Here is a 13,651-nt window from a genome sequence, read left to right as displayed (position 1 = left end):
AAAAACCAATCCTCCAACACTTATTTTTACAGCTGCTGGGATTGTGCGTTCATTTGGAAGAAGCGTTTGCAGCCAGCGGTTGAAGAGAAGACTGTCGTTAGGTCAACAAATCCCCTTTCAAAACAACAAGCTTTTCACATCTCTGATGCAGCGTGTTAGAAAAGGCATGGGTTTTGGTACACTCCATCCCAGTGTTTAAATAGTTAAAAAGAAATGGGGGGGGGATGAAGAAATATAGTGGGAGGAGCCAACTAAAACTTAAAAAAAAACTAAATTAACCTTTCTACTTGTTTAAAAAAGGTAAGCATCAAAAAATAGCTAGCAAATTCTGGACAAGGTAGAGCTTTGACAAGAAAAGGGGTCCTATTTTGCAACTTGAAAGCTTTTTTAATTATTATTTTAACTCTTCCCAATCGTTTTTTCTTTGTGTGTGTGTCCTTGCTTAAATGATACTCATCCAGCTTTCGAGTAGACTTTATGTTAACACAAACACCCCGCTATATCTTAATTTCTTTTCTATTGAGGAAAGGGGGAGTGGTTGTTAAATGTTTAAGATGGGGGGAGGAGGACGAATAAATCAATTCCTTTCTGGCATCTAACTTTCAATTCATAACATTGGTTTCATAGAGCTATTTCATTAGGATGGAATAACTCACCTGTAAGTAATTACAGCTGACTTGCCTTCTAAGAGAAACCAAGGCACATTTTAAGAAGGGAAGGGAGGTGACTTAATAGAAATATTGTGCTGCTTTGACATGCAAAAATGAATTAGCTAGATTCTTTATTAGAGCACAAGCTTATCTCAATGATCTTTGCAAGGGATTGTTTCCACGGAGTTCTGTTTTCCAGTTTGTTACAAGAAAACAAAAAATGCAGGATGCTCAGAAAGCCTTTTATCAATAATATGGGAGGGTTTTTTAAAAAAAAAGAAAGAAAAAAACTCAAAAGTATTGTCTTAAATTTCATATTGACTTTGCAAAGAAAAGCATTTGCTGCAAATGGAAGAAAACTCTTGTTTTGCTTCCTGTATAACTGGCACATAACATTGTGTTTTTTTCCTTATTCAGAAACGTTGTTTTAAAATGTGTTCTTTTAAATATGCTGCAAATTATTTCACTGCTTTTTAAAGGTCACGTGTAGCACTATTTTTATTTAATAAAATATATCTCTATTTGCATTATCTTAATTTCATGTAGGATATTGTCTTTTAGATCAAACCTAAAAGAGCTTTAGGAGTTTACTGTGATTTCTTTTCTGAAAGCAGATTAATATTGGCCCTTTAAAAAAAAATGATTCGCATTCATTTTTATGTTGTGGCAATTGCTTTGTAACAGTTGTAACCTGGGGAAGTTCAATAATATTTTTTAAAGCTTCTTTTTTCCACCCCCCTGAGCAGATTTTTAAATGTAACAAGCCTTTTAAAACAATTTATTTTCAACTCTGATTTATGATTGTTTTGCTCTTATTTATTTAAAACGATTTCAGAAAAAATGACAAATTAAATGCCTTTCTGAAATGAAAAAGGAAACACTCCTTTGCAGCCTTATATCACATCTGTGATATTTATGTTTCTTATGGTCAGCTTTCAAACATTATACATTTAAGTTTCTGCTAAGAGAAAAACTACATATATATATATATATATGTATATATATATATGTATATATATGTATATATATATATGTATATATATGTATATATAAAATATCTGAAACCGTGACCACTTCAGGTTTTGAATAATTGTTTTCGTGTTAATTCACTACACTCTTGTTCTTTGTCTCAAAACAGGCAATTTGTAAAAGATTTTATCACAATTAAAAAAAGAAAAGGATCAGATTTATGTTTTTGCCTGTGGAATCCTTATTTATCAAGAATTTGTAGGTAGTCTTCTTAAAATGAAGAGAATCCCATAGAAGAGAAATCTTACATTCATCTAAATTTCCCCAAATGCAGTTGTTTGGAAGCCTTAACATATTTTTCTCCAAAATGTTTGAGATGACCTATCTGTTTGACCCTTGGTACAACTTGCAATGAGGTTGGGGGGGGGGAGAGAAGATAACTGCTTGAATCATCTGGCACAATTGTCTGTGTGGCTATAATTCTGAGAGGTTCAGAAGAAAAATCAGCAGGGAATTTTGATGGATTTATGTCTGGGTAGAACCCACTTATAAGCCAAAAATTAGTATCTCAAAGTTCCTTGGGAAAATCACATTTCCCCCCCTATGGGATCTCCATCAGTTTATGCACTAAATGAAAGAATTACCTGGAAAATTTTACATTTTGACTTTACTAATAAAATGGCACATTTATAATGCTACCATTTCTAAGAACGCAACTGTTCCTTTCCTTTTTTATAGGGAGATTTATTTTTCTAAATGCAGATAACTCTACAACCACCTAGGGCACCAAAAGCACAGTTCAATTAAATGTTTCAGTTAATTGCACAGCAGTTCAATTAATATGGAATGCATTTGTTTTTGTAAACTGCCCTGAAAGTGCTGCTGAAGGATTGTATACAAATCTTTTAAACAAGACTAATATAATAATATTATTCCTTATTGGGAAATTACAACTGTTATGTATTCACTTGTTTCTTTTGATTTCTGTTTGATATGTCCAAATCTTCACAAACATTAGGCCAATTTACCACCCACTCAAGGAAAATGTCAGTCCTCAACTGCAGGCTGTTAAAAGGAAAAGAGAATTTCATTCATAAACCTGATAATCAATAGGGTTGAGATCTTGCATCCTATGCCTGCAATCCATTTAATAGGACTAAGCATGCCCACCTGGGCAGAATCTATGATTCTGTAAGGAATCTCCCTTTTTCTTAATGGACATTTTAAGTCTACATTACTCAACTGTAGAAGTAAGATTCCATTGCCCCCAAATATTGGGAATGAATTTCAAACGTTTTCTAATGACTGCACTAACTCATCTTAAAAAAACTCAAGCATTCATTCCTGAATTCTCTTAAAGAATTTTTTTCCTACTGAATGCTTATGGGATAAATCAATTAAAGGTTACCAATTATGTTTGGAATAAGTGTTTCTCAGTAGTTCCATCACTTTTTTGCATTTTTGTGGATAGGTTTAATTATTTGCAATGATGGATGCTGAAACCATTTAAACAATCCTTTCTATCAGTTGAAAGGTAAGATAAAAGCAAATGTATTTTTAAAAAGAAGGCAATCTTGGGGGGAAATGGTGCTCTTAAGTTACAGACACTTTCTAATTAATACCTTGGATGCTATCAGAAATGGCATGTTCTGTCAATCTGCTAACAAATAACTTTCAACAAATTGACATTGTGGAATAATTCAAAGACCTCTTCCTGGGTAAAAACGGTATGTATTATTTATGGATTTCTTTTTTAAATGTTATTATGTATTGCTACCAGTCAATATCTGGAAACATGAATCCAGCAGTTCCCTAGCTAAGCAACACACCTGTTTTAACCCACCCGAGAACTACTACGTCATCACAAGCCCTCAGCTGTTGGGTTTGCGGTTTTAGGGAAACAGAACACATACGGATAAGACTTCCTGGAAACTCCTCTTTTTCATACATATATATAAAAAAGGGGAGCTGCTTTTTCCTATCAATGTTGGGGGAGGAGGTTGATTGTGGCACTCAAGCTGTTAACATTGATCGATTTATAATAGTCATGCAAAAGCGTCTTCAAAAATGATTACTTAAGGATTACATTTGTTTGACTGGATCATTCCCTAAAGTGCAGTCCCCTTGGAGCGGAAAACTATGGGGCTATTCAGGGACAATCCTTTTTTTAAAAAAACCATTTACATGGAAGAGTAAATCTCATTTATTTCAAGTGTGTGCTTAGGATCCCATCCACAGATCATGATTTTCTATTGATGGTGGTGGAGTCAATTAAGTCCACCTGAAGGCACTTAAAAAATTTTTGATTTGCTTTTATCCTGTGTGGGCATCTAAATATCTGCTGGGGTTTATTGTTGTTATTAATAATTATATTTATATCCCACCCTTCCTCCCAGTAGGAGCTCAGGGCGGCATCTGCATTTGATTTTCTCAGTCTAAACTTTAGAAAGAAAAACATAGAAATTAGTTAGGCAACACCTTCAGGATAATTTACACACACCTGGTCTAAGAAATGGTCATGTAAGAAGATTATCAAAGGTTTCGTTATAACAGGAATAGTTATCAAAAAGCAGAGAAGATTCTCTAAAATTCTGGGTAGTTGCTGTTAAGGGTGATGTTGAGAATTGATCTTGCCAGTTGCTTCTTGAAGAGTGACAAGCAAGAAGTGGTAGTTTTTAGGTCAAGAGGAAGGCAAGTGGAGTTGGGTACCCAGAGTGACTTGAGTGTTAGGCTTCAACTTGGGCATTCCTGGTTACTATAAGAATGAACCCGATAAAAAGAGGTTTGAGCACCTGCAAGTGCTACAGACATGATCTGTAACAATACATACATTTTTAAAATCCTGTGATACTGAAATCTGCTTCATGCCAGGTCAGACAATTTGTCCCTCAAGACCAATATTATCTACTCTGACTGGCAGTGGCTTCCCAGGCTCTTGGGAAGCGAAAGGTCTTCCTCGTCATCTGCAAGCTTTTAACTGCAGATACGAGGGATTGAACCTGGGACCTTGTGCATATAAAACGCGTGCTCTCTGCCGTTGAGCTGTGCCCCCTATCCACATACCATGAGCAGCCCTTAAGCTGTACCTTTGTAGGAAATAAGATCACTTTAGTAGACTGTGCTTGCCAGGATGATCCTCAAGCTGAGAAAATGCAAAGATGCATGGGAATGCAGAAGGCTGCTTTATATTGACTCAGTATTATCTACGCTGACTGGCAGTGGCTCTCCAGGTTTCAGACAGGAATCTTTCCCAGCCCTATCTAGAGACAGCGATGAGCAAAGTTGTCAATTCTGGTTTCTCCAGAAAATTCAAAAATTTACTCCAAATTTACTCCAAAAAATCCAGTACTAAACACTTTCCAGTTTCCTTTTTTTTTTAAGTCCACATTAAAATTCATTGGCATTTGAGGGTGAATTTCATCTAAAATATACATTTGTGTATGTAATTTTGTCTATATTAACTTTCTTGCAAAGTAACGTCCCTTAATATTGAATGTTATTTTCACTAATAGATGCATTTTCATGCCCACTTTACCCTAATAAAAGGTAAAGGTGTCCCCGCACTTGTAGTGCGAGACATTTCCAACTCTTAGGGTGCCGTCTTGCGACGTTTACTAGGCAGACCGTATATATGGGGTGGGATTGCCAGTTCCTTCCCCGGTCTTTCTTTACCCCCCAGCATATGCCGGGTACTCATTTTACTGACCACGGATGGATGGAAGGCTGTGTGGACCTCGACCCCTTTTACCGGAGATTCGACTTCCTCCTTCTGTTGGAATCGAACTCCAGCCGTGAGCAAAGCTTTCGGCTGCGTTACCGCCGCTTACCACTCTGCGCATGTTTACGCTCATCACTTGATGGGAGAATGCCGTTGCAAAATGCAGAGAAGGGCAAATTTTGAAAGCTGAGCTGTGTTTCAGTTTGCACATTGTTTTGGAAAGTTCAGATTAGGTAGGTTCACCTTTAAATGCAGCTGAATTGATTTTCTCCCCCGTCCGTACCTGGGGATGCCAGGGATTGCACCTGGGACCTTCTGCATGCAAAGCAGACGCTTTGGTAGTTTCCCAAGAAATAGAGTGACAGAGGAGGATGCAAGCTTTCAATTTTTCAAAGAACGTTTCACCAGATGAAATGAGAAAGGTGTAGAATCTACTTCCTTTCCATTCTGCCCAAAGAGTCGAATGGAAGGGTTGCTTTCTCCCATATTAACCAAAGGTAGCCCAACAAAATCTTACTGCTTATGGCACAATCTCTAATCGCAAGTCCCACTGAAATAAAGAGCCATTCTGATTTTGCAGTTCCTACTGATGCCAGTGGAGCTGGTGTAGAAAAAAAGGTTGCAATGCTTTGTGCCTTGACTATGTCTCTGTTTAGACAACATCCATTTTATACTGTGCCCTAACATAGTGCATATATAGTGTGTGGAACGTTTTCACTAGATTTTTTTGCTCTTGTTGCTCGGAGTTGACAGTCATCTCAAGTGTCAGGACTTTCCATCTAATAATATTTTTTTTTAAAGCTATTTGGGGGGGAAGTATTACATGCAATTTTGATGCAAGCTTTGATGACAGCACCAAAATACCAATGAAAAATAATTGGTTCTTCAAAAAATCCACTTCTTGGGAAATAAAGAGATGCCGACACTCTAGAACAGTGGAGATCGTTTTTATACCCCATGTGATTTAAGTATAGGAAGGCAATTATTATTAAATGTATTTGTTGACTTTGGGGGGACCAAATTTATAGTGCAATCCTATGCATGTCTACTCAGCAGTTCAGTGAGATTTACACCCAGATAAGTGAGCATAGGATTGCAGCCTAAAAGCATTTAGATGACTGGAGAAGTTGGCTAAAGAAGCCATGTTTTAATATAATGTGGTGTCGAAACCTATATTATGGATCAGCAGTGGGGAACCTGTACCCCTCCTGATGTTGTTGGACTCCAACTCTCAGCAGCCTCAGCCAGTTTGGCTAACAGTCAGGATGATAGGAATTGTAGTCGAACCATGTCTGGAGGACCGCAAGTTGCCCATCACTGTTAGAGATCAATTATCAAAAGAAAGCGAAGGTTACTGGCAAGTCCACCATTTAGAGATGATGTCCCATCTTGTCTAGTGACAGTAAAATAATGTGATCAGAGAGAGTGAGGCAACTTAGCCAGTCCACAATGTCAGTTTCACATAGTCAAAACATGTTGCCTACAATGATCAGGAAAAACAGTGTAGACTCTCAGTTAAGCCCTATCCGCAACAAACATTGAAAGCACCATTATAGCACTGTTAATATTTACAGTTTCCCCCAGAGAATCCTGGGAGCTGGAGTTTGATAAAGGTGCTGAACGTTTTTAGGAGACCCTGTTCCCCTCACAGAGCTACAGTTCTCAGTTTCCTGGGAAGAGGGTTAAACCACCCTGGGAATTGTAGCTCTGTGTGGGGAAGAGGGGTCTCCTAACCACACTCAGCACCCTTCACAAACTACAACTCCCAGGATTCTTTCGGGGAAGCCATGACGGTTTAAAGTGGTATCATAGTGCCATAAATGTATGGCACAGATGTAGCCCTTAGTTTGGTTCACTGAACATTTATCAAAGATCAGCGTAGCAGCTGGAATTGGGGATAAAAGGCTTTGCAGTTAGTTTCCAAGCTCAGTGCTGCTGGTGTTTCAGATGTTTTGGATTAGAATTCTCATCAGCCCCAGCCAACAGAGCACAGGCACATGGCACAAGCTGAGGGGAGTTGTAGTTTGGAATGCTAGAGGGCACCAGGTTGGCAAAGTAGGTGGCCTCAGGCAAGGCACAACCTCTTAGCCTCCCATCTGTAATATGAGGTTAATGATTCTTGCCCGCCTTGCAGTATCGTTGTCAGGATTCCTTGCAAAACAACTTCATTTTGTTGCAATGATTGTACCTTGCCTTGCCTTCCAAAAAGAAGCCCAAAATGTCTAGCTATAACATCATAATGGATGCCTCAATATCAAAACTGACCAAGAAAAATGAAAAAAATGGTTTAACAATAAATATGTGATTCTCACCTATCAATAAAAACTTCAGTACCAAAGGGAATTAACAACTGACTAATAAACATAATGCAAAATTCATTAATGTGAAATCCGTTGTTCCTACAGTAAAAACCTTCCACTATAATAGGGATATTTCAAGCCGAATCTTATCAAATTCGCACTGTCTGAAACATTATGAGAATCGAAACATGGCCATCCTTTGAAATATGCACCGATTCAAATTTTGCAATGCGGTTCACCAATAGCTCTTACTCTCCCTGACCATTGGCCAGGCTGGTGAGGCTGATGGGAGGTGAGGTTCAACAGCATCTGGCTGCCTCTGTTATATGGATGCATCTGGGGATATGTCCCTTTGAACTCAGTGGGGTTTACTTCTGAACAGACATGTGCAGGGTTCTACTGTCAGCATTGGCTGCCTGAGGGAGAGCAATTAAGGTTTCTAATTTTTCTAGTGCTAAGTTCAGCTCTCCACATTTGCACATTAATTTGCCAAAAAAACACAAAATTTAAGTCATCAGCAAAATCCCCCTAATACGTACATTTGTATGCAATTTTGACTAATATACTTCTTCTTGCAAAGCAATTGTTCCCAAATGTAAAGCATTTAAGATGTTATTTTCACTATTATATGAATTATTATGCACATTTTACCCCACTATATGCATTTTCGTGCACATTACTTCTCTGGAGAACTGAATCGCAAAATTCAGAGCAGTGTGAATGTTGAAGGCTGGCTATATTTCAGTTTGCATATTGTTTCAGGAAGGGCAAATTAAGTAGGTTTGCCTTTAGATGAAAACTGAATCAAATGTCTTCTCTAACCCTTATGGTGAGCTCGTTCTTGGAGTGTGGAATCTTCATGTAGCCAAGACAGTCCCATCCATGTACAAGAGGGAGGTCTCAGCAGGCTTGAGGGAAGCCTGAGGTTTGCAGACTTCCAACCCCACCACCACCACCCTTGGAGGGGGGACCAGGGGGAGGGGCCAAAACAGCCCAAAGGGGACTGAGCATGCCCAGTGACCACAGAATGCTGGTGGACTGTCAGAGGTGAACGGAAAACGGAGGGGATGGAACGGAACATCCTGGGAAAGAGTACGGTTGGCTGGAACTCTGATCAGGAGCATTACACATTGCAACATTTTGCTGCTGGTCCCGCTAGTCTGACTGATTTCACAACTGATACTTAAAGCCAATTTGTGCTTCTCTCCAGAACTCTTAATCTTTCTGTGTTAGAAAGATGGGAAGCCTATGGCTCTCGGGACGTTGCTGGATTTCAGCTCCCATCAGCCCCAGCCAGCAGGGCTAATAATCTGGGCTGACGAGAGCTGTAGTCTAACAATGTCTGGAGGGCCACAGGTTGCCCACCTCTGATCAACTATGTGCCATTTTCCGACCCATGACACTGAGGCCAGCTAACAGTCATGTGGGGTGCGGAGAGATTAAGCAATAACAATGAGCATTTCATCAGTGCTTCCTGTGGGAAACAGCTTAATCCTAAAGATATGTTAATAGCTCAGTCCTAAAGATATTTAAAGGTAAGTCCCACAGAGTATAATGATGCTTACAGTCACATATATCAAAGGATCTTTAGGGACTCAATGGCTCTATTTGAATTATTCAAGTAAAACTCATCTATTTGATCCAAAGTAAGGCTGCAATCCTAACCCCATTTACCTGGAAGTAAACTCCACTGAATTAAATCTGATTTACTTCCAAATAAGAGTGCAGAATTGCACAACGTAAGTGCAAGTAACTTGCAACAGAATTCTAATATGGCTTCTCTCAAAGAGTCTTGAGAACTGTAGTTTGTTGAGGGTGCTAGCTCTGTGAGAAGGTAAACTACAGTTTCCAGGATTCTTTGAGGGAATCTGTGTACTTTAAATTTGCTTTAAATGTATGGTGTGTACACAGTCTTGATCTCAAAGACACACTCCTCAGTGGAGTCAGTTCACACTCCTTCTTGATCCTCACTCCTAAGTGTAACTGGAGCAAAATGAATGCATTTCTCTACATTTCTTCCTGTCCAGTGTTTCTCTCTCCCTCCACTTCCTTCCTGTGGTCTCTGTTTTAGATTGTAAATTCCTTGAGGCAGAGATCTACCTACATTGCTGATGTAACGCTTGAAGATGTCATATAAATGATGGTGTAATGGAAGAAGAGCTGTGTATCATCAGTTGACAAGAAACTGCTATAACAACGTCCTAAAACGTGGGGTAGAAATGTTTAAAATCAGACATCAATGCATAGAATTGCAGAGTTGGTGAGGAAGGACCATAGCTCAGTGGCAGAGCATCTGACTTGCATGCTAGGATGTCTCCTAGCTCTACCTGGAGATGCCATTGGAGACTGAACCTGCACGCAAAGCAGATGCTCTGCCACTGAGCTCCGGTCCTTCTCCTTAATGGGTGCAGAGTTGATTAATTTTCATTTATATTTGAATAGGTTTTCTGGAAATGCAGGTTTTTTTCAAAAAAGGATTTCCCAGGTGATTGCGCTTCTGGTGTTAATGTTTTCATGAAACACATGTTGAGATAGCTGGTGCCAAAGTAGATGCAATCTCAAAAACAACTTCCACAACATTTTTTTTGGTCATGCTTGAAGCAAGAATATCAGGGGATTGATTCCCCTGTATATAAATAAGGAACCCTGTTTTTAAAAGAGACTTTTTCCAGGTCCCTTCCCTCACTGAAATGGGTTGATTTAAAATATATATATATACATTAAAAAAAATTAAACGAGTCAGAGGCAACTTTTGAAAACAAAAACAAAACCACCACCACTAACATAATCACCTTAACAGAGCCATTATTATGTTTAAAAGAAAGAAATGATCTGCAACCAATTAGGAGGAAAATGGTTGTAAAATGTTGAATTTCTGAGCGGCGTTTGAAATGCTGTAACAGCTAGGGTGAAAGAGGGAAGCACAGGACACTGATCCTTTCTGACACTAAATTATCCCTCTTTGGTTTCTAAAAACTAGGTGATGTTTTCTATTAGTCATCATGCATTCATGAGCCTCTGGAAGCCCAATTAACTAATTGTTTTCAGTAGCTGAACCCGGAGAAACCTCTTCTGATGATGAGCTCTGTTTTACTTAGAAGGACCATGTTTTCGGAAACTGAAGATTTCACTGTCTAATCCAGGGATTGGGAAGCTCAGTCCCAGGAGTCAATGGTGGCCCTCTAGACTTCTCTGTCTGGCCCTTAGCACCCTTCCCAGGCCATGCCCCTTCACAGTTGACACCCCTTATCCCCAGGCCACACTTGTCAATGACCCTGCTTTGCACTCTCCTGGAGGGCTTCTTTTGCCTGGCTTAGAATCTGTCCTTAAACGGTGACAAAGCTTCTTCCTGGCCTGTACAGAGGGATTGCGGGGAGGGGAATATGTAGAAACCTCTGACTTTTCCTGTACAAAGAGAAGAGTCACATTTGCTACTCCACCCACTTTTGCCACTGCTCCCGCCCTTGGGAGGTTGCCCATGAGGGAATGTGACCCTCAAGCTGGTACAAGTTCCTCCGCCCCAGAGTAGACAATGCCAGGCCATGTGTGCAAATGATCTGTCTAGGGACGAAATTCAATTTGGTTCGCATTTAAATCCAAATCTTATCAGATTTGCACTTTCTGAAACAATATGAGAACCGAAACCAGGCCTTCCTTAGAAATTTCTCTTCTGCATTTTGCAGTTTTCGAGCCAAACCGTGTTTACAGAAATGCATATATTAGAGGAAAGTGTGCATGAAAATGCATGTTAGGTGAAAATATACAAAATGTATGATATTGGACAGAAACTGCTTGGAAAAGTGTGTGCATTTGTCAAAACTGCGTACAAAAATGCGTTATCAGGAGAAATTTGCATTAATAATGTTAGAGAATTTTCATTATTTTAATTTTTTTTAAAAAATCACAAATTGCTGCAGAAATGTAGAGAACTGAATTTAATAGTGGAAAAATCAGGAATGGAGGGAACCAAAAGTGACAGATCCTCCCATCCCTAAATCTGACTTAAGACAGCTTCCTTTGTTTGCAGGCATTGATTTGAAACCAAAGGCAGAATGGTACGCCTTTGGACCCACGGCAGTTCAGCCATCCTGAAAAATGTGAGCATGCTCCATCCAGAATAACCCAGAATACAGGATTTCAGCCGGACGTTATGGCATGTGCACTGATTAGAAATGAAGAGGTATGACTGCCCCAAACGTTTTGCATGTGTGACCACCCTGAGAGCATAATAAACAATCAATTTATTTATTTAAAATATTTATATTCCGCCCTTCTACCCTACAATAGGGCACTCAGGGCGGCTTACAATAAAATCACACACACACACAATAAAATTATGCACCATAAAAACAAAACATTACAGTAAATTAAAATACATAAAGTAAAATGAAAATACATAAAATATAATAGGCATATACATACATACATACATACATATATATGCATAGATCTATGGGGGAGCGAATACTAAAAGGACTCAAAAGATTAAAAAAAATAAAAAGCATAAACAACATTTAAAACAACGCAGCAATTAAAAGAGGGGGTTCAGGTCAAGAGAGCAATGGAATGCCTATGTAAAACAGGTGCTATTGTTGTGTCCCAAATGCTTTCTCTAGGGCACAGTCCTCTTCTTGTGATCCAGTGGTTAGGCAAAGATTATTACTCCCAAGTAGTCTAGTCACCACATTTTAAAAAGAGTGTCATAGAGATGGAAGAGGGCAATCCAAATGAATAAAGGGTTCAGTGGATCACTCCTATGAAGAAACGCGACAATGATCAGGACTATTTATTATAAGACAGGGACGGTGAAGTGGGAACTGCAGTTCTGTACACTGAACTCAACAGGATTTAAGATTCTACTATGTATTAAAATGGTCTGTGATCAAACTGTACGTGCGTCACCACTAGCGATGTGAAAGCCTGGCAAAAAACCAGGAAAAAGTTGGGAAAACGGGGGGGGTTCCCCATTTTTACAAAAAGGGGGGAGATGGAAAAATTCAGGACATATTTTTTTTCTGAATTTCTTCTATTTTTGTTTTGTTTCCCCCCCCAGGCATCTCTAGTCACCATTTGGAATTAAATGTTTGTTCTCTCAGTATCTCATTTTTCCAATCTTAAATTTGGTTCTCCCCATTTCTGTAGAAATTTGCACTTTTTAAAAAAGAATCCTCATGAAAATTCTAAAGCACTTTAATGCGGATTTCTAATAAACACATTTACATATGCAGTTTTAACTAATGTGCACATTTTTGCAGGGAATTTCACCTAACATAATGCATTTTGTAAGTTACTTTCACTCATATATTCATTTTGAAGCAACTTCTCCCTTAATATATAGATTTTTGTAAACATGTTTGGTTGGAGAACTATACTGCAAAATTCAGATAAGTGCAAATTTTGAAGGATGGCTGTGTTTCAATTCTCATGTTGTTTCAGAAAATGCTAATTTGATGAATTCAGCTTTAAACGCGAACTGAATTGAATCTCTCTTCCCCCCTCTCCAGTCACCACCACTGGTAAAGAAATTGTTGTGTAAATATTAAGAATCAAGGCCCTTTGTTAGTGAAAGAAATGGAGTCATCTTTAAAGACCCTTGAAGTTTCCAAACACTGCTGACTAAATTCAGCTTCCCAGCCCCGCTGCAAGATGAATTATTTCCTGCTTTCCTTTCTTGTAAATATCTCCTGCCACCCGGCACCTTATGGAGATAAAAACCTGGGACAATTAGTCATTTACAGACATGAACTCGCAAGGTGAAAGAAAACAGCCTCTGCTGCTTCAAACCTTCTTTGATGGTGCCAGTGTTTACAAATGCTTCCACTGCTATGCTAGTAATGTGCATTTCCCCATTAACGTTCCAAAACTGACCGACACGTGAAATGTGCCCTTCAGTAGAGCAGATGGTAACAAAGATTGTTTCATTCATTGGCTGCAGGACCTTTGAAAAAATAAACAGAAGGCTGGAGAGCCGATTCCTATTTCATTGTAGCTCTCCTTGCCATCAAGCATCTTCT

This window comes from Rhineura floridana, chromosome 19, assembly GCF_030035675.1.
Source record: "Rhineura floridana isolate rRhiFlo1 chromosome 19, rRhiFlo1.hap2, whole genome shotgun sequence".
Classification (NCBI taxonomy): domain Eukaryota; kingdom Metazoa; phylum Chordata; class Lepidosauria; order Squamata; family Rhineuridae; genus Rhineura; species Rhineura floridana.
This window is presented reverse-complemented; position numbering follows the sequence as displayed.